Source organism: Marmota monax, unplaced genomic scaffold, assembly GCF_021218885.2.
Source record: "Marmota monax isolate L192 unplaced genomic scaffold, Marmota_monax_Labrador192_F-V1.1 WCK01_AAM20220418_F8-fsc00286, whole genome shotgun sequence".
NCBI lineage: Eukaryota > Metazoa > Chordata > Mammalia > Rodentia > Sciuridae > Marmota > Marmota monax.
This window is the reverse complement of record NW_026692342.1, coordinates 1,320,427-1,339,511: the sequence shown is the minus strand read 5'-3', so window position 1 is coordinate 1,339,511 and position 19,085 is coordinate 1,320,427. Positions and strand designations below refer to the sequence as shown.

Genomic DNA, 19,085 nt, shown 5'->3' with positions numbered 1-19,085 from the left:
AACTTCATCTTTTTTATAAAGAATCCACTCCTGGGTGCTGGGGATATAGTTCAGTTGGTAGAGTGCTTGTCTCGAATGCACAAGGTCCTGGGTTTAATCCCCAGCACCACAAGTGATAGTAATAATAATAATAATAATATCCAAAATAATCAATTCCTGAGATAATAAACCCACCCTGAGACAGAACATTTTAACCCATTCCTGAGGGCAGAGCCCACCTGGCCCCATCACTTCCCAGGAAGCCCACCTCCCAATGCTCGCGCACTGGGGATCAAGTTCCCAGCACAGGCTTTCTGGGAGACACATTCACACCATTGTTGTGAGGGGTTAAAGCTTGCCTTTTGCCAAGAAAATAGATTAGTTTGCTCTCCCCTGAGTGGTGAGGTTTATAGGCATACTTTACATGTACAGAGAAGACCTGAAGCTTATATCTGTGTTAATAGGACTGTGAATTGGTCTCATTAGGGAAATACCTAGAGCCACATACTCCAGTCAGTATTATCAGAAATAAAATTCTTATTTTGATCTTTGTATACCTCAATTGATTCCAAGATCAGAAGTGGAATAAAGGGATATTATTTATTGACTCTCCTCCATTCTTAATAATCTAGGCATATAAACAAATACACCAAGGGCTTAGCATTTGCAGGACAAAAAGAGTTTATTGCAGTCAGATGCAGTGGCAGACACCTGTAATTCCAGCCACGCAGGAAAATGAGGCAAGAGGACTGCAAGTTCAAGACCAGCCTGGGCAACTTAGCAAGACCCTGTCTTAAAACAATAACAACAAAAATTGCTACAGATATAGTTCAGTGATAGAGCACCTCTGGGATGGATCCCCAGAAAACACACACACACACACACACACACATACACAGGTATTATTGAAGATTAAAAAGCCCCTTCCATCACACAGAGTTTCTGGCTTTACTCCAGTCTTCTTGGGGCCTAACTAACTAGACAGTGGCCAAGAATGAGAGGAGATTACCTAATACAAAAAGGACAAGTCTTTCTGTCTGCGGTTGATCCTGGTGGTCATCATCAAAATGTACAAGTTCATGAAAGCTGAAAAAGTCCTGGCCAGATACTACTCTGGATGCAAAGCTGTCATTGGGAAGAACATTGATGACAGCATCTCAGACCACCTCTGCAGCCATGTTTTGGTGACCAGAATTGATCAATATCCCTGCAAAGTGATAGCTGCATAGGCAAGAAGAAAACTGCCAAGAGGTTAAATATCAAGTCTTTCGTGAATGTGTAGAACTGCTGTCACCTCATGTTCACAAGATGTTCTATGGGGACATCCATAGAACATAGAACATCTTGTGAACATGAGGTGACAGCAGTTCTGCACATTCACTGCTCTTTTTGTGGTGCCAGAATTTGAACCCAGAACCCATGCATGCTAGGCAAGTGTTCTACCAACGGAGTCATATCCTCAGAGACCCTGCTCTTAGATGCAAAGCCTAATGGTAGGCCAAAGTCATGTTCAAAATGAAATACAAGACAGGCAAGAACAAATGGTTCTTCCAGAGTATTTATTGTTTCAGTCATTAAAAAAAAATTAAATTAAATTAAAAAGGGCTAGGGGACAGGGTCCAACTAAGCAAATAAAGAAGCTCCAGTGGGAAAAAACAATGCAGGAAAAAGAAAAAAAAAACTCCTCCCAAAATCACTGAGTTCACAAAGACACAGAGAAGAGAGAGCTTTCACAAAAAAATGAGGTTATAGGAAATGAAATTTTCAAATGTTGACAAGGAAAATGCTGGACACAGTGGCTCACACCTGTAGTTCCAGCAACTCAGGAAGCTGAGGCAGGGGAATCACAACTTTGAGGCCAGCCTCAGCAATTTAGCAAGGGCCTAAGCAATTTAGAGAGATTCTGTCTCAAAATAAAAAATGAAAAGGGCTAGGGATGTAGAGCAGAGGTAGAGCACTCTTGGATTTAATCCCCAGCACCAAGAGAGAGAGAAAGAGAGAGAATAAAAAGAAAAAGAAAAGGCTCTTGAAAATTAAAACTACTGTAGCAAAATAGAAAAATTCAATAGAAGGGTTGGAAGAGAGGCTGGGGCTGAGGAAATTGCCCCCCCCCCCCAAAAAAAAAGAATGCGAAAATGAAGTGGAAAAGAGGAAAAAGAAGAGGAAAAGTTTAAATCAGTTGGAAAGGTCCAATGTCTTCACTATAATAGGAGGTCCAGAGAGAAAGAACTTAAAAAGTAGAGGTAGAAATTATTTAAAAATTAATTTTGGTTGGGGATAAAGCTCAGTGGTAGAACTAGCATGTGTGATGCCCTGGGTTCAATCTCCAATTCCTGGCACTGAACAAACAAACACACACACACACACACCAAAAAAACAAAAACAAATTGGTGGTGGTCCGTGGGGTATTTAAAGGAAATTCCCAGAACTGAAAGATATGAGTTTGCGGATGAAAAGAACCCACTGAGTCACTAGACCAAATTTTTTTTTAAATTTCACCAACACAAATCATTGTGGAATTTCAGAATAGTGAGTATAAAAATAAGATGCTAAAAGCATCTAGAAAGAGGAATACAACACACACACACACACACACACACACACACATCTCATATAAAAGAGAGATTCAAGGGCTGGGGATATAGCTCAGTTGATAGAGTGTTTGCCTCGAATGCACAAAGTCTAGGTTTAATCCCAGCAACACACACATACTCACTCACACACACACACAAAAAAAAAACAAAGACAGATTCAAAATCAGGGCTGGGGTTGTGGCTCAGCAATAGAGTGCTCACCTAGCATGTGCAAGGCCTTGGATTCGATACTCAACACCACATAAAAATAAGTGAATAAAATAAAGGTATTGTGTCCAACTATAGCTAAAAAATAAATATTTTTTAAAAAGAGAGATTCAAAATTATATCAAGTTTCATAAAAATAACACTGAAAACTAACAGTAAATGGAGTGGTTCCTTCAACATTCTGAAATACAGTAATTTCCAACTTGGAATTTTATACCCTGCAAAAATGTCAATCATGCATGAGGAAAAAATAGAGACACTTTTATACATAAAAAAAATCTTGAGATATTTCTTCTCCCACCATCATTCTCAGGAATCCACTGGAATATGAACCCCATCAAAATGAGTGAGTTAACCAAGAAAATAAGATGGGATCCAGGAAACAAAATGAACCACAACAGTAACAAGGGCAACTTCAGACAAAGGCAAAGGGAAATCCAAGGCAACTTTACAGCAAGCCTTGAGAGCAACCAGCCCAAAAGTTGGTAGAGGAGCTTCAGAAGGGATGTGTGAAGAACAAGGAGAAGTGAGGGTAGGGGAACAGAAAGGGGAAGAGAAGGAGGAGGAGAGGAAGAAGAAGAGAAGAAGAAGGAGAAGGAGAAGGAGAAGGAGAAGGAGAAGGAGGAGAAGAAAGAGAGAAGAATTGAGAGGTGTTCAAAATTACTGAAAGGAGATTCATGTTTTTGGCAGAAAGTTTGAGAATAGATTAACGATACAAAGACCACTAAGCAAATGAAAAAATGAGCCATTTATTACTTCCAAGAAAAATAAAAAGCTGTCATGGTTCATCTGTGCTTCCAAATATTGATTGAACCAAACCCTATGGCATATTTACAGCAATAAGGAGGGCAGGATGGGAGAAGAAATATTGAGGAGAGGAAAGATTAAGGGCAATAAATCCTCATCTTCCAAATAAAGAAGCCACAAGGGAATATTTTAAAATATTAAATTTAAAGCAGTAGTATAAGCATATATAGATGTATAAGAAATATGGAAATAAGGGCTAGGAACAATAGCTAAAATATTTAAGTGAAAGCATTTTTTTATCCAAAAATTGAAAATCAAGATTGTGAAGGAGTCGGGCAGGGGAATGTGGGGTTTTATTTCAAGCAAATAAAACTATTTAACTTTTTAAACTATGCATAGGCATAAATTTAATAAAAATATAAATTAAATTTAAAAGACTTTTCCTGGGGGGAGAAGTATGACTTGGCTTACAAGAAATTGGTTTTCATTCAAATTACCAAGTATTCCCTAAACATCTCTCTCTCTAGGAAATTGATCAAAACTTCTCAAACCAAAATGAACAAAAAGAGGCTAATTTCATTTATTCATCTATGCAATATGTAATCTGTACAGAGATTATTGTTCTAGTTGCCTGGGATATATCAACAAACAAAATGGACAAAACTCTTCTTTGCTAGGTTACATTCTTCTGGGAAAAGAGATGATCAACTATTGACCTAAAAGATGGATACTCTAAAGTATTTTATAAAGCAGAACTGAGTATAAAGTGATGAGGAGTCAGGTGGCATGGAAAGAAGCCCATTTAAAATAGAGCAGTCAAGCTGGGTATGACAGTGTAATCCCAGCGGCTGGGGAGGATGGGGCAGGAGGATTACAAGTTCAAAGCCAGCCCTGGCAATGTAGTGAGGCCCTAAGCAACTCAGCGAGGCCCTGTCTCCAAATAAAATATAAAAAGGGCTTGGGGATGTGGCTCAGTAGTTAAGCACCCCCAGGTTCCATTCTTGGAACCAAAACAAAATATTAATTAAATCAAATAAAAATTAAAAGGGCGCAATGGTAGCATCCCCTGGGTTCAATCCCCAGTCCCCTACCTCCCAAGAACAAGGTCAACCCTTCGTATTAGTCAGACATGATATGGTTCTTCATGGAGTTTAGGAGTTCTTACAGTCTCACAGGTTCGAGGGCCTTCTGGGTAGACAGGTCAGGTAATTCTATGAGATCAGGAACATGAATTCTCACCAGGAGAGGACTGGTGGCTGACCACGTGCTGTTACCCCCCATATTTCACCAAGTCCCCCCTCTCTGAGAGCACCTGACTCTGCCGTGCACACTGGCGGTCTCTCTTACAGTTTAGGGAGCCGTGGGCCGAGCACATCCACCCTCAGTCACCCAGAAGCATTCCGGCAGGGCCTGCAGGCCACTACCTGGATTTCAACTTTCAAGTTTTCCCTCATTTGCTCTTGCAGCACCCGGGATCAAACCCTGGGCCTCAAGTGCTCTACCGCTGTGCCAATCCCAGGCCCCTCGTTCTTCCTACAATGCCTTTCATCATACATTGGAAGGCGCCGACCTTTCCTGAACCAGTGGGGCCCAGAAACAGGAGACAGATGCCCCAGGTGAGAAACTAGCACAGCCAATCCAATCTACTTCCACCACTTTCGAAACCTCAAGTTAGCACACAATCCCACCTTTACTCTTTTTGTATTTAGAAAAAAAAAAAACTATCAGAACAGGTCTCATTGTATAGTTTTTTTTTTTTTTTTTTTTTTTTTAAATATTTATTTTTTAGTATTTGGCGGACACAACATCTTTGTTTGTATGTGGTGCTGAGGATCGAACCCGGGCCGCACGCATGCCAGGCGAGCGCGCTACCGCTTGAGCCACATCCCCAGCCCTCATTGTATAGTTGATAACTAAGCAAAGATAAAAAGGAAACAGGATATTAACAAAAGTGGTCTACTTCAGACGGAAGAAAGAGTGCAAAGGCCAGAGAGGGAGCATGCGCTCATTATGAGCCTTAGCCAGAAACACTGCCACAGTGACAAACCTCAGTTCTAAACCTTGTTGTGGTTTAGATATGAGGTGTCCCCCAAAAGCTCATGTATGACACAATGCAAGCTTCAGCTCAGTGCAGGTTTTCCTGCCCATGACAATAACACACAGCCTATTCTTAGCTGACACTGTGAACTGTCACCTCTCCAGACCTCCAGGATTGGTTCCTCAAAAACCTTTTCTGACCCCTACAGTGACTTGAATTTGATTTGCTCTTGGCACAGCATCTTGTAACCCAGTAGCTGCCTTAACCTGCCTTAGATTAGATAGATACATACATACATACATATGTGTGTATGTGTGTGCATATGTGTGTGTGTGTGTATAATTTGTGTGAAGTGTTATGTGTGACTGGAGTGTTATATATATTATAAATAAAGATCGGAATGGAATAAAATAATTGCTCAGCCTAAGACTATCAGGTGATCCATGAATATTCAGTGAATTGCAACTGATGAAAGTGAGGTATGTAGCCTTTGAACTTGTTGTTATTCAGTAAGTCCTGACAATGTGGAGAGACACAAACGTGGTTGGTCTATGCTAATGCATAGCCCACTCATGACTATAGCACTGTTCTTTCCATCCATCAGACATCACTTTAACATTTTGTCACCTATTATAAGAGTTAAGAAGGAAATAATTAGAGGGGAAAAAGCCAAATTCAATTTGAAGTAGGATCTTAATCCCTGTGATTTTATTAGAAGAAACACAATTGTTTCAGTCAACTTTGCATTGCTGTGACCAAAAGCCCTGACAAGAATGATGTAGAGGAGGAGAAGTTTATTTTGGCTCATGGTTTCAGAAGTTCAGCTCGTGGTCAGCTGACTGAATAGGTCTGAGCCCAAGAGGAGTTAGAATATTCTGGTAGAAAGGCATGGTAGAGAACAGCTCAGAGCATGGCATCCAGGAAGCAGAGAGAGCTCTGCTCACCAGGGACATAATATAAACCTTGTTATGGTTTAGATATGAGGTGACCCCCAAAAGCTCATGTATGACACAATGCAAGAAAATGTAGAGGTGATATTTTCTCATTGTATCTCAAGTTAATGTCAAAATAGAAATTAGATTGGACTTGTGCTTCTCATTTATGTATCGTTATGCCTTTGTAACAAGTAGGCATTAATAATAAAAATAATATTTATAAACTAAAGGTAAGTTTAGAGGTGAAATGATTGGATTGTGAGAACCTTAACCTAATCAGTGCATTAATTTATTGACAGATTAATTGGGTGGTAACTGTGGGCAGGTAGGATGGCTAGAGGTCGCTGGGACATGCCTATGGGATTTATATTTTAACCCAGGTGTGCGGCACTCTCTCTTTCTGCTTTCTGATTACCATGTCCTGAGATTTCTTTCCTCCTCCACACCATTCCACCATGTTATTCTGCCTTACCTTGGGCCCAAAGGAATGGCATTGGCCATCTATGGACTGAGACCTCTAAAGCCATGATCCTTAAGTAAACTTGTCTTCTTCTATGCTGTTCTTCTAGGTTTTTTGCTCACATGGATGAAAAGTTGACTGAAATAAACCCCAAAGTCAATTACCTGCTTCTTCTAGCCACACCCTACCTGCCTACAGTTACTGCCCAGTTAATCCATATCAGTAGATGTGGGTTAATCCACTAATTGGGTTACACCTGTCATAATCTAATCATTTCACCTCTGAACATCATTGCATTGTTTCACACATGAACTTTTGGGGGACACCTCATATGTAAACCATAACAACAAAGTGGAGAAAACTTCATTACTACCTCTCTATATTAGTCTAACATCCCCAGCCATAGACCAAACAGGGATTTCCAGTCAAGCCCCCCCCCCCAAAAAAAAAATAATAATAAACCAGCACTAATTCAGGGAAGTCTTGTGAGTTCTTTCAGTGAAGAGCACTAATTAGAGAGAGAGAGAGAGAGAGAAGGAGGAGGAGAAAGGAGAAGAGAGGGAAGGGAGGGATGAAAGGGATAGGAGGAAAGAAAAGAGGAAAAACTATTCCACAATCTCAGCTAATGATTCGAAGTAGCAATAAAATCAGAAGATTGACATTTTGCAGCCCTCTGTATTGATCCAGGCAAAAAAAAAAAAAAAAACAATGGAGAAGACTACCCTCAAGTGAGAGACTCCTGGAGAGCTAGTCATTCACAGACTCAGAGACCACTCACATGTTACTTAGCACTTACAGAAGGAAAACCTACCTTAACCTTGGAGAGATTTGGTGGACACTGTCTTAGAAAGTCATCAAACCCAGCAGCACCGTTCTGGACCTCCCAAAGCAGTGAAGTAAAACGTATACGCGAATACCACTGCATATCGTTCTTGGCAAAACTGCTCAACTTGAATGTGATCATAAGGAAACAATCAGACCATTTTAGAATATGGGACCATCTACAAGACCAATTGGCCTGGATCCTTGAAAAAAAAAAGTGCCTTGAAAGAGAATAGAAGTTTGGAGGATGATTCTTGATTGGAAGAGACTCCAGAGATTAAAAACAGCAATTTGAAGAACCTAGATTTGTTCTTGGATCAGAAAATATAATAGCTACAAAAAGACATTTTTGGGGCATCTGGGGAAATTTGAATATGGATTGTAGATTAGATGATGCTATGGAATTAATATTCATTTTTAGGAGTACTATTCACAGAATGTTTATGTAGAAGATAAACTTATTCTGAGGGGATGTTGGCTAACATACCTAGAAATAAATTGTCACGGTGACAGCAATTTATTTTCAAGTATTTCCACCTCAAAAAAGTAAAGTGGTTTGTGGCGTGTATGTGTGTGTGTGTGTGTGTGTGTGTGTGTGTGGTGTATGCATGCAGGTGCACACGGGTATAAGTATATATAAGTATAAGAAAGAGTGATTAAACATTTGAAGCAAAATGTTAATTGCTGAACATTATGCTCAACTTTTCTGTTGATTTGAAATTTTTCTGAAAGAGAAGTTGGGTAAGGCCAGGAGCAGTGGTGCATCCCTGTATTCCTAGCAACTTGGGAGTTTGAGGCAGGAGGATCACAAGTTCAAGGCCAGCCTTCAAAACTCAGTGAGACCCTGCCTCTGGGTTCAATCCCTAGTACCAAAAAAAAAAAAAAGAGAGTGCTGATTGGGTCAAGCTGTTACAGTTTGGATCTAAAAAATGTCCCTCAAAGACCTCATGTGTTAAACAATGCAGGAATGCTCAGAGGTGAAAAAACTGGATTATGAGACTGGATCAATCCTCATCAGTGGATTAATCCATTTGATGGATTAATAATTTGAATGGGACACTGGATGGTAACTGTAGACAGGTGGAGTGTGGCTGGAGAAGGTAGATCACCATTAGTATCTGGTCCCTGGAACCTCTGTCACTCTCAGCTTCCCAGCCACTAAGAGCTGAGTGAGCAGCTGTCTTCTACCACACCCTTCCACCATGATATTCTGCCTCATCTCAGGCCCAGAACAATGGAGCCAGCCGACCATGGACTGAACCTCTAAAACCATGAGCTCAAAATAAACTTTTCCTTCTTTAAGCTGTTCTCATCAGGTATGTTGGTCATAGCAGTGAAAAACTGACTAAAACACAAGCTGAAGGAACCCTGATTTTTTCTCAGCAAAAGAAACAATAAGAGAGGTAAATAGGGAGCCTACATCCTGGGAACAAATTTCTACTCCTCACACTTCAGATAGAGCCCTAATATCCAGAGTATACAAAGAACTCAAAAAATTAAACAATAAGAAAACGAATAACCCAATCAACAAATGGGCCAAGGACCTGAACAGACACTTCTCAGAGGAGGACATACAATCAATCAATAAGTACATGAAAAAATGCTCACCATCTCTAGCAGTCAGAAAAATGCAAATCAAAACCACCCTAAGATACCATCTCACTCCAGTAAGATTGGCAGCCATTATGAAGCCAAACAACAACAAGTGCTGGCGAGGATGTGGGGAAAAGGGTACACTTGTACATTGCTGGTGGGACTGCAGATTGGTGCAGCCAATTTGGAAAGCAGTATGGAGATTTCTTGGAAAGCTGGGAATGGAACCACCATTTGACCCAGCTATTCCCCTTCTCGGTCTATTCCCTAAAGACCTAAAAAGAGCATGCTACAGGGACACTGCTACATCGATGTTCATAGCAGCACAATTCACAATAGCAAGACCTAGATGCCCTTCAATAGACAAATGGATAAAAAAAATGTGGCATTTATACACAATGGAGTATTACTCTGCATTAAAAAATGACAAAATCATAGAATTTGCAGGGAAATGGATGGCATTAGAACAGATTATGCTAAGTGAAGCTAGCCAATCCCTAAAAAACAAATGCCAAATGTTTTCTTTGATATAAGGAGAGTAACTAAGAACAGAGTTGGGAGGAAGAGCATGAGAAGAAGATTAACATTAAACAGGGGTGAGAGGTGGGAGGGAAAAGGAAAGAGAAGGGAAATTGCATGGAAATGGAAGGAGACCCTCAGGGTTATACAAAATTACATACAAGAGGAAGTGAGGGGAAAGGGGAAAAAAACAAGGGGGAGAAATGAATTACAGTAGATGGGGTAGAGAGAGAAGAGGGGAGGGGAGGGGATGGGGGATAGTAGAGGATAGGAAAGGCAGCAGAATACAACAGACACTAGTATGGCAATATGTAAATCATTGGATGTGTAACTGATGTGATGCTGCAATCTGTATATGGGGTAAAAATGGGAGTTCATAACCCACTTGAATCAAAGTGTGAAATATGATATGTCAAGAACTATGTAATGTTTTGAACAGCCAACAATAAAAATTAAAGGAAAAAAAAAAAAGGAAACCTGATTGCAAGAGTCAATAGGGACAGGAGACTGGGATCATTTGAATCCCCAATTTTCTTTTTTGAAAGTAGTGATTGCTACAGCATTTTCCATTCCTAAAATGTTCCTAAATTCCAGCACAACAAATAATTCTGCAGGATTTCCAAAAATGTCTTGACTGTTTCCATATTCTGGGCAAACTCCTTCTGAGCATCCAAACAAAAATGAACTAGCTCCTGCCCTCTGAGAGAGAAGGAGGACAAGAGCTTTTAGTGGCCGAGGAAGGATTCTCATCCAAAAAGCAAACGGGAACCAGCTTTCTGGTTTCCCGCAACGTACACTCTGACCCTGGCTCTCACTAGAAAGGGTGGCTCGCTGTGTAGCTGGAGGCACTGGGTAACAGCCAGAGGATAACAACTTGCCCTGCTCACGGTACTTCCCTGAGAACGCAGATCACCGACCCACAGAGCCCAGTCTAATGCTGTGCAGTTTAAGAGGGTGTGAAAAACTTAGAGAAGGCTCCAAACCCATAAAAACAACCTCAAGATTAAGACCTGGAGGACCTGTTTTTCTGAGGAAGGTCAAAGGCAATGGGCTGTTTTGCAGAAGTGCAAGCATGTGGCCATTTAATGGTGGTTCTTCCGATGTACCAAGACAATGGCAACCAGATGTTCCCTGCTGCCACCACACAGGGAAAAAGAGGGAGCTGCTTTGCCATGGGAAGGAGGGGTCGTTCCTAGGAAGAGAGCTGAAAAAGATCTGGGCAAGGCCACGAGAGCGCGTCTGGAGAACTAGATACCCTCTCAAGCTGCTTCAGAACTTGCTCACAGGGACTCGGGTGTAAGGCAGGGCAAGAGCCTTGTCTGGGGTGTGTGAGGCTCAGGGTTTAGTCCTCAGAACTGCAAACCAACAAAAACTCCATCACAAAAAGGGCGGGGGTGGGCTTTGAACCCAGGACTTTATGGGCTATATCACTGAGCCACACCCCCACCTTCTAAAATAACATTATACAGGCAATTTGAGCTGTAGAAACTTTACTTGATCCAGAGAATTCCTAGGTTTCACATAATTAAACAATAGTTCATTTGTCCCTTCCTCCCTCCCTTCCTTCCTTCTGTCCCCCTCTTTCTCCTCCTCTTCCTGCTTCTTCTTTTTTTTAAATCCACCTACTAGAGAAACAGGGTGCCCAGATCTTCCTTAAAGGGTTGTAAATATTTCTTCATCCTAAGAGTCTGTTGATGACCAGATATGATGGAAAGTATATTTAAAGCAAAGATAAAGGCACCTCAAGCTCTAAGATATTGAAATGCAGTATTTAGTGTGTTTTGCCCTGTGGCTTGATCCGCCTCACTCTGTTTATTTCGACAAGCTTACTGGTCTGGGGTGAGAGGTTGAAGGTAAAAAAGGAGGACAGTTAATATATGCTCGAGGGAAAAGATGAGTAAAACATCTCCCACACAATTCTCAGAGGATGAGGTGCCCGAGGGACCCGTGGGACACCATCACCTCCTCAAAACGGAAGTTAATTCTCTTCATCCCTAATGATTTTATCCTCTAACCTCTTTCTCTCTCTCAAAAAAAAGTTATCTCTTTCTTTTCTTTTTGTAAGAAGGCATCTCTAGTTCTAATATGACAGGTGACATGTGAGAAAGATAGAAATTGTGACAAAAAAACTAGTAAAGCTGAGTAATGTGCGGCACATCTGTAATCCCAGCAGCTTGGGAAGCCAAGGCAGGAGAACTGCAAGTTCAAGTTGAGCCTGGGCAACTCAGTGAGACCTTGTCTATAAATAAATAAATAAATAAATGGGGTGCAAAAAGAAATTAGTGAGAAGAGACCGAGGTTGCAATTTTGTTCACAGAAACGTTTACATGAAGTAATCCCACTGTCAAAGCTATCTGACTTTCTATTAAAAGCTGGAGAAATTGAGACAAAAATGTGCTCGTTATATGAAGGCAGATTTACACAGTCCCAAGAGCTCCACAAAGATTTATTATGCCAATTATTTTTGTTTGCTTTTTGCCTTGGTTCATCTGTTTTTCTCTCATTTGCCCACACCCCACTTTGTTGCTTATGCCAGGCTATTGCTTATGACAGTCACAGTTTTCAAAAAAAAACATTCGAAAGTCATCACCCTCCCAATCCTTGCTAGATTCCCTTTCCAGCAAAAGTAGAAATTCACACGTGGGCTCAGCCCTGCAGCTTCTTATCAAGTATGTCAGAGAGCTGAGCCCTTGCTGAGGACAAGGAGAAAATGATTCTTCTATGCGCTTAATTACTGGAATGAGCATTTATTCTGTGTTTGCAGGAGCCACTGAAGCCAAGAGAAAGCAAATTCGGAAAATCCCAGGCCGCCCTGTATTTATTTGGTGGCCTCTGATTGACAGGGAGGTAGCCAGGGTCCCACTGCCTTCCTTTCTCTTGAACCCACAGCGCCATCTCTTGGTCTCCTAGTTAATAAGGCTCTTGGTGCTAGGAATGTGAAGAGATTCCAGAATACAGTGAAATTATCCTGCTTAGTGACAAGAGCTATTGCCACCTGAAAACAGCATAGCAAAGTGAACCCTTCATTCAGCAGTCCTCCTCATTTGAGACTGGTTTCTGGATTCTGATACCAGTGGAATCCTCTCCAAGCCACTGAGATTAGTTCTTCATTTTATTCCACCAGAATCAGCCTTCTTCCACCAATCACTTTTTCTCTCCAAACATTCCAGAACATAAAGTATTCTAAAATATTATTCAGAAATAGTCACTTTAGCTGGGCATGGTGGCGCACACCGGTAATCCCAGTGGCTGGGGAGGCTGAGGCAGGAGAATCAGAAGTTCAAAGCCAGCCTCAGCAACAGCAAGGTGCCAAGCAACTCAGTGAGACCCTATCTCTAAATAAAATACAAAATAGGGCTGGGGATGTGGCTTAGAGGTCGTACCCCTGAGTTTAATCCCTGGTACCAAAAAAAAAAAAAGACATAGTCACTTTAAAGATAGTCTCAAATTGTGGTATATATGTGTAATAAGAATTGTAATGCAAAAAAAAATGTACATGTATAAAGACATGAATTGGTGTGAACATACTTTATATAAAAAGATATGAAAAATTGTGCTCTGTACGTATAATAAGAATTACAATGCATTCTGCTGGCGCGTATTAAAAAAAATAAAATCAATTAAAAAATGAATAATAGGTAAACTATAAAAAGAACATCTAAAACAAATTAAAAAAAAAAAGAAAAAGAAAGAGGGCTGGGGATGTGGCTCAAGTGGTAGCGCGCTCGCACCACATGCAAACAAGGATGTTGTGTCCGCCAAAAACTAAAAATAAATATATTAAAAAAACTCTCTCTCTCTCTCTCTCTCTCTCTCTCTCTCTCTCTCTCTCTTAAAAAAAAAAAGATAGTCTCTTCTGGGATGCAGATGTAGCCCCAGTGGCAGGGCACTTGCCTGGCATATACAAAGCTTTGGTTCAATTACACACACACACACACACACACACACCCCCGATAGCCTTTTCCACTTGTGGAAGATTGGAACTAGAACCTTGGATCTCTTACCCTATACAAAAATCAACTTAAAATGGATCAAAATATGTGAAAAAAATTGCTTCACATTTTTAGCCATCAGGGAATTGTAAATCAAAAGTACATAGAAACCAGGTATGGTGGCACATGCCTGTAATCCTAGAGACTCTGGAGGCTAAGGCAAGTCCAAGTTCAAGGCCAGCCTTAAAAACTTAGCAAAGTTCTAAGGAACTTAGTGAGATCCTGTCTCCAAAATAAAAAAATAAATAAAAATGGCTGGGGATGTGGCTTGGAGTTTGAGCAGCTCTGGTTCAATTTCTGATACCAAAAAAAAAAAAAAAAGAAGTATATTGAAGCCATGTGTGGTGGTGCACATCTGTATATCTAGTGATCCCAGAGGCTGAGGCAGGAGGATGGCAAGTTCAAGGCCAGCCTCAGAAATTTAGCAAGTCCCTCAGGAATTTAGTGAGACCCCGTCTCAAAAAGTAAAAAGGTTGTGCTGGGAATATAGCTCAGTGCTAAATGCCCCTGAGTTCAATCTCCAGTAGTAAAAACAAAACAAAACTATATTGAATTCCATCTGATCTCAATCTGAATGGATATTATCAAGAAAGCAGAAAATAACAAATGTTGCTGAAGATGGGAAGGGGCTTATTTGCTGTTAGTGGAAATGTAAATGAGGGAAGGCACTTAGCAAACAGTCTGGAGGATCCTCAAAAAACTAAAAACAACAGGGTGCAGTGGGTCATGTCTGGAATCCTAACTACTCAGGAGTTTGAAGAGGTCGATCACAAGTTCAAGGCCTGGGAAATTCGAGAGACCATCTCCAAGTGAAAAATAAAAAGGGCTGGGGATGTAGCTCAGTAGTAGGTCTCTGGATTCAATCCCTGCTACCATACAATCAATCAATCAATCAATCAAAACAGAACTACCATGTACTATAAACCATTGCTTGGTATCTATCCAAAGGAATCAAAGTCGGCATATAAAAGTAATTGTTGAATATGCATGTTTATCATGGCACAATTCATAATAGCCAAGTTATGGAATTAATATTGATGCCCATCAATGGATGAATAGATAAAGAAAATGTGGTATATAGACACAATGGAATATTATTCAGAAATAAAGAAGAATGAAATCATGTCATTTGCAGGAAAATGGATGGAACTGGGGGTCACCATCAGGTTAGTAAACCAGACTCAGAAAGACAAGTGTAACTTTTCTTTATACCATAGTAGAAAAAGGAAGTAGTAGGGTGACTCTGAGGGAAGGGGAAGGAGGTGGAGGAAAACCGATACAATCAAAGCACATTATACTCCCATATGGAAATTTCATAATGAAACCCATTATCTTGTATAATTAATATTCAGTAATGATTCCAATACATTTTTAAAAGCCAGGCACAGTGACATGTGCCTGTAATCCCAGCTGAGGCAGAAAGATTGCAAGTTCCAGGTCAGCCTGGGTAACCTAATGAGACCCTGTCTCAAAATAAAAAGTAAAACGGGCTGGGGATGTAGCTCAGTGGTAGAGCACCTCTGGGTTGAATACCCAGTATGGGGGGGGGGGGAGAAAAAGAAAAGAAATAGAAATAGGCATTTTAGGTCCTGCATATACAGATATCTTTGAGGCCTCTTCTGGTCATATTGGGGGTGTTACAAATAATAAAAATTCAAATACAAGAAAGTTGATTTCCAGCATGTAATTGCAAGTCTAGCCAGACAAATTCTGTTGAAGATATATATATACATTTTGAAACTTTTTAGAAGCCAAAGGAACAGAAAGACTGGGCAGATGAAGTGAGAAGGTGAATGGGTAATTTCAGAGGAAAAAAAAAAAAAGCTATTTCCATTTTCCTGAAGCACATTTTTTAATATCTATTTTTTAGTTGTAGTTGGACACAATACCTTTATTTTATTTATGTATTTATTTTTATTTATGTATTTATTTTTAGATGGACATAATACCTTTATTTTGTGTGTTTATTTTTATGTGGTGCTGAGGATCAAACCTCACCTGTGTCCCCAGAGCTAAAGGAGAAACCTGGGACATCTTTTGGTCCAGCAACTGCGTTCATTAACATGTAATTTACATGATTCCTTTCAGGATAACGAGGTGTCATGGCTCCCTCAGAGCTGAGATTCACCAGATGCCTCCCACCTTCACTGGTTTTGTCTTCAAGTTCCGGGTGACACTTTCTGAAAGGTCACTGTGTGTTGGGGCAGATGTTAATTGGGGCTTGGATCTGAATGGGACCAGAGCCCCCCTGGGGGGTGGAAACCACAGGATCTGATCCCTGGTAAGGAGTTTACTATTAGCATACGGGAAAGGCTGAGACCCTGGTGACAGCCAAGCAGGACAATGGAGTCCCTGAGAACTCCAGGCGCAAAACAGATCTGGCGGGGCGGGGAAAACTCAGCAGGAGGGTGGGTAAGTCAGGGGCCTGGCGGGGCTGGCCCTTCCAGCAAGCACCTCCCAGGTTCCCACCTGGCCCCAGCAGGGCCTGTCTGCTCTCAGGGATGTGGGAGGTGCCCTACTGGGAAACTGGAAGAATAGGACACCCTAAGGGAAAAACTGGCTGGCTGAGCACACAGCAGGCCCAGGGCCAGCCGGGTGACCCTGGGAGGCAGAACTCAGAGCCAATCGAGCTCCTAGACTTTGATAGACTTAAGGGAAGGCAAAGCCATTCTGTTTTGGCTCTGTGAAGAAACAGAAGAGAAAGATACAATCTGTCTGAACCCAGGGACAAACTGCAAGAGCACCACAAGTTTGGGAATGAAGATTAGGGTGTGCAAGTAAAATTCCCCAATTCCCCGGGAGCTCATAGAAGAAGGGCAGGGCAATAAAACCCTGGAAAAGACAGGACAGGAGAGGGAGGGTTGGTGAAATCTTGAAATTGGATTATTTCTGCAAATCTGACCACAGTTTTCAGTTTGTGTCTGGTGATGCTGAGAACCAATGTGTGAGTGAGCTACATTTTGCATTAAGATGCAAAATTGCACTCGTTTTTTAAATGAAAGGTAAGATTTCACTAATTTTAGCTAACCCAAATCTTAGAGTATTTCTCCACTATCCTCTGGACAAGAGAGGTCAGTGGAATAATCTGAGCAATTTGAACTTCCTGTGGATAGTGGAAAGGGCAGGAAAGATGAAAGACAAGGCTGGAGAAGTAGGTGGGCAAACCAGCCAGAGCTTTTGAACCCCACTCCCTTTCAGAGTCACCCCTCCCATGGAAACTTCCTTCCCCCACCCCAGTCTCAAAATGCCCACTGCTCATTCTCCCTGTTCTATTGCAGCCACTACCTCCACCAATACCAAGTCTATCTCAAATTTTCTCTCCCTTTAACAGTCAAACAATAGCTACCTTGTGCTCACTGTCAGAATATCAGATGCATTTTTTTTATTTAAAAAAATTTGTTGTAGTTGTTGATGGACAACATGACTTTATTTTATTATTTTTTTATGTGGTGCTAAGGATTGAATCCAGTGCCTCACACATGACAGGCAAGTACTCTGCCGCTGAGCCACTCAGCCCCAGCCCAGATGCATAGATAGATAGATAGATAGATAGATAGATAGATAGATAGATAGATAGATAGATAGATATAGTAGATGACACATATCTTTATTTTTATTTATTTATTCTTATATGGTGCTGAGGATTGAACCCAGGGCCTCACCCGTGCAAGGCGAGCACTTTACCACTGAGCCACAACCTCAGCTCCCAGATGCATATTTTGAATCCTAGTTAAACTATCAACATATGTAAGTAGATATATATTTGTATTTGGGGACTGGGATAGCAGGGATTGAACCCAGGGGTGCTTAACCACTGAACCACATCCCCTGCCCCCTTTTTAAAAAATATACATTTTTTAGTTGTAGTTAAAAACATTTATTTATTTTTATGTGGTGCTGAGGATCCAACCCAGTGCCTCCCACGTGCTAGACGATTGCTCTACCGCTGAGCCCCAGCCCCAGCCCCACATCTCCTGCCCTTTTTATATTTTATTTAGAGACAGGGTCTTGCTGAGTTGCTTAGTGCCTCAATAAGTTGCTGAGGCTGGCTTTGAACTCTCAATCCTCCTGACTCAGCTGATGGAGTTGCAGTGTGTACCTCTGCACCAGGCTATATTCATTGTTTATAGTGAGATCTCAGAAACAATTCCTTAACTTAGCTTGGTGGAGTGGTGCACACCTGTATTGCCAGTGACTCGGGAGGAGGAGGCCGGAGGATGGCAAGTTCAAGGCCAGCCTCAGCAGTTTAGTGAGCGCCTATCTCAAAAAATAAAATGAGCTGGGGATGTAGGTCAGTGGTAAAGTATCCTCAGGTTCAATTCCCAGTATCAAAAAAAAAAAAAAAAAATTCTCGTCAGAGCCTGTCTGAGCATTTCCAAGCATGAGGGCTTCCTGTTCATTTCCACCTTGGGCATAAATATATCATAAGTTTAATTTATGATAGTGTTTTCTACTTTGTTCTGGAAGCCAGGACTTGGACTACAGTAAAGATCCTGGAAGCCCACCCAAGTTCAAGTCTTGGCTTTAGTCACCAAAGCCCTGGGAGATGACCGCACCTCACAGGGCTCTGACGGAAATGTGAGAACCTGCTCTTAACTGTGACAGGCATGCTGACAGCCACTCCCCTTCTCATCACAAAGCCCAATTCCCAGGAGATGCAGGGGTTGGGTGGGGTACCACTCTTACGCCCCTGGCTTGCTGGGCATGTGGAGCTTGTTCTCACCTTGAAAGCAGGAGGGATCCCCTCCTGCCCCCCCCCCACCCCCCATGGAAAAATGAAAGAGCCTGTGTCCTGGAAGATACCACCGAGTGCAGAATTAACAGTCTGGGTCTAGATGACCCATGGAGTTCTTACCATATGAGAAAACAAACACCATTGTTCGACCCATTTTCAGTTACTGATTCTGATATCTGTGATCAAATCACCATGATACAAAGCCCTTGCCAAAGACTCTGTCAGGACTCAGTAATATGAACTGTCTTGATGCTCTCCCTGTCACTCAGGAGGAACCACTTCTGGGTGGCCTAATAATTTAAATAAAAGACCTGGGTGGTCCAGACAGGCATCTGGGTTCACCAGCCAGTAAAGACCAGAAAATGTAAACAAGAGCTGGCAGATTCTGACTTGCCGTCTCTGCCCACCTCAAACCTTCACACATGCCCAAATGGAAGACCGAATTAGACTCTTCAGGAAAGTAA

At 41.4% G+C, this 19,085-nt stretch overlaps 1 pseudogene; it reads left to right on the top strand.

Annotated features, from left to right (window-relative positions):
• Window positions 1-1,046: 1,046 nt before the first annotated feature.
• LOC124090910 (large ribosomal subunit protein eL27-like) overlaps window positions 1,047-19,085 on the top strand; it is a 64,073-nt pseudogene continuing 46,034 nt past the window's right edge.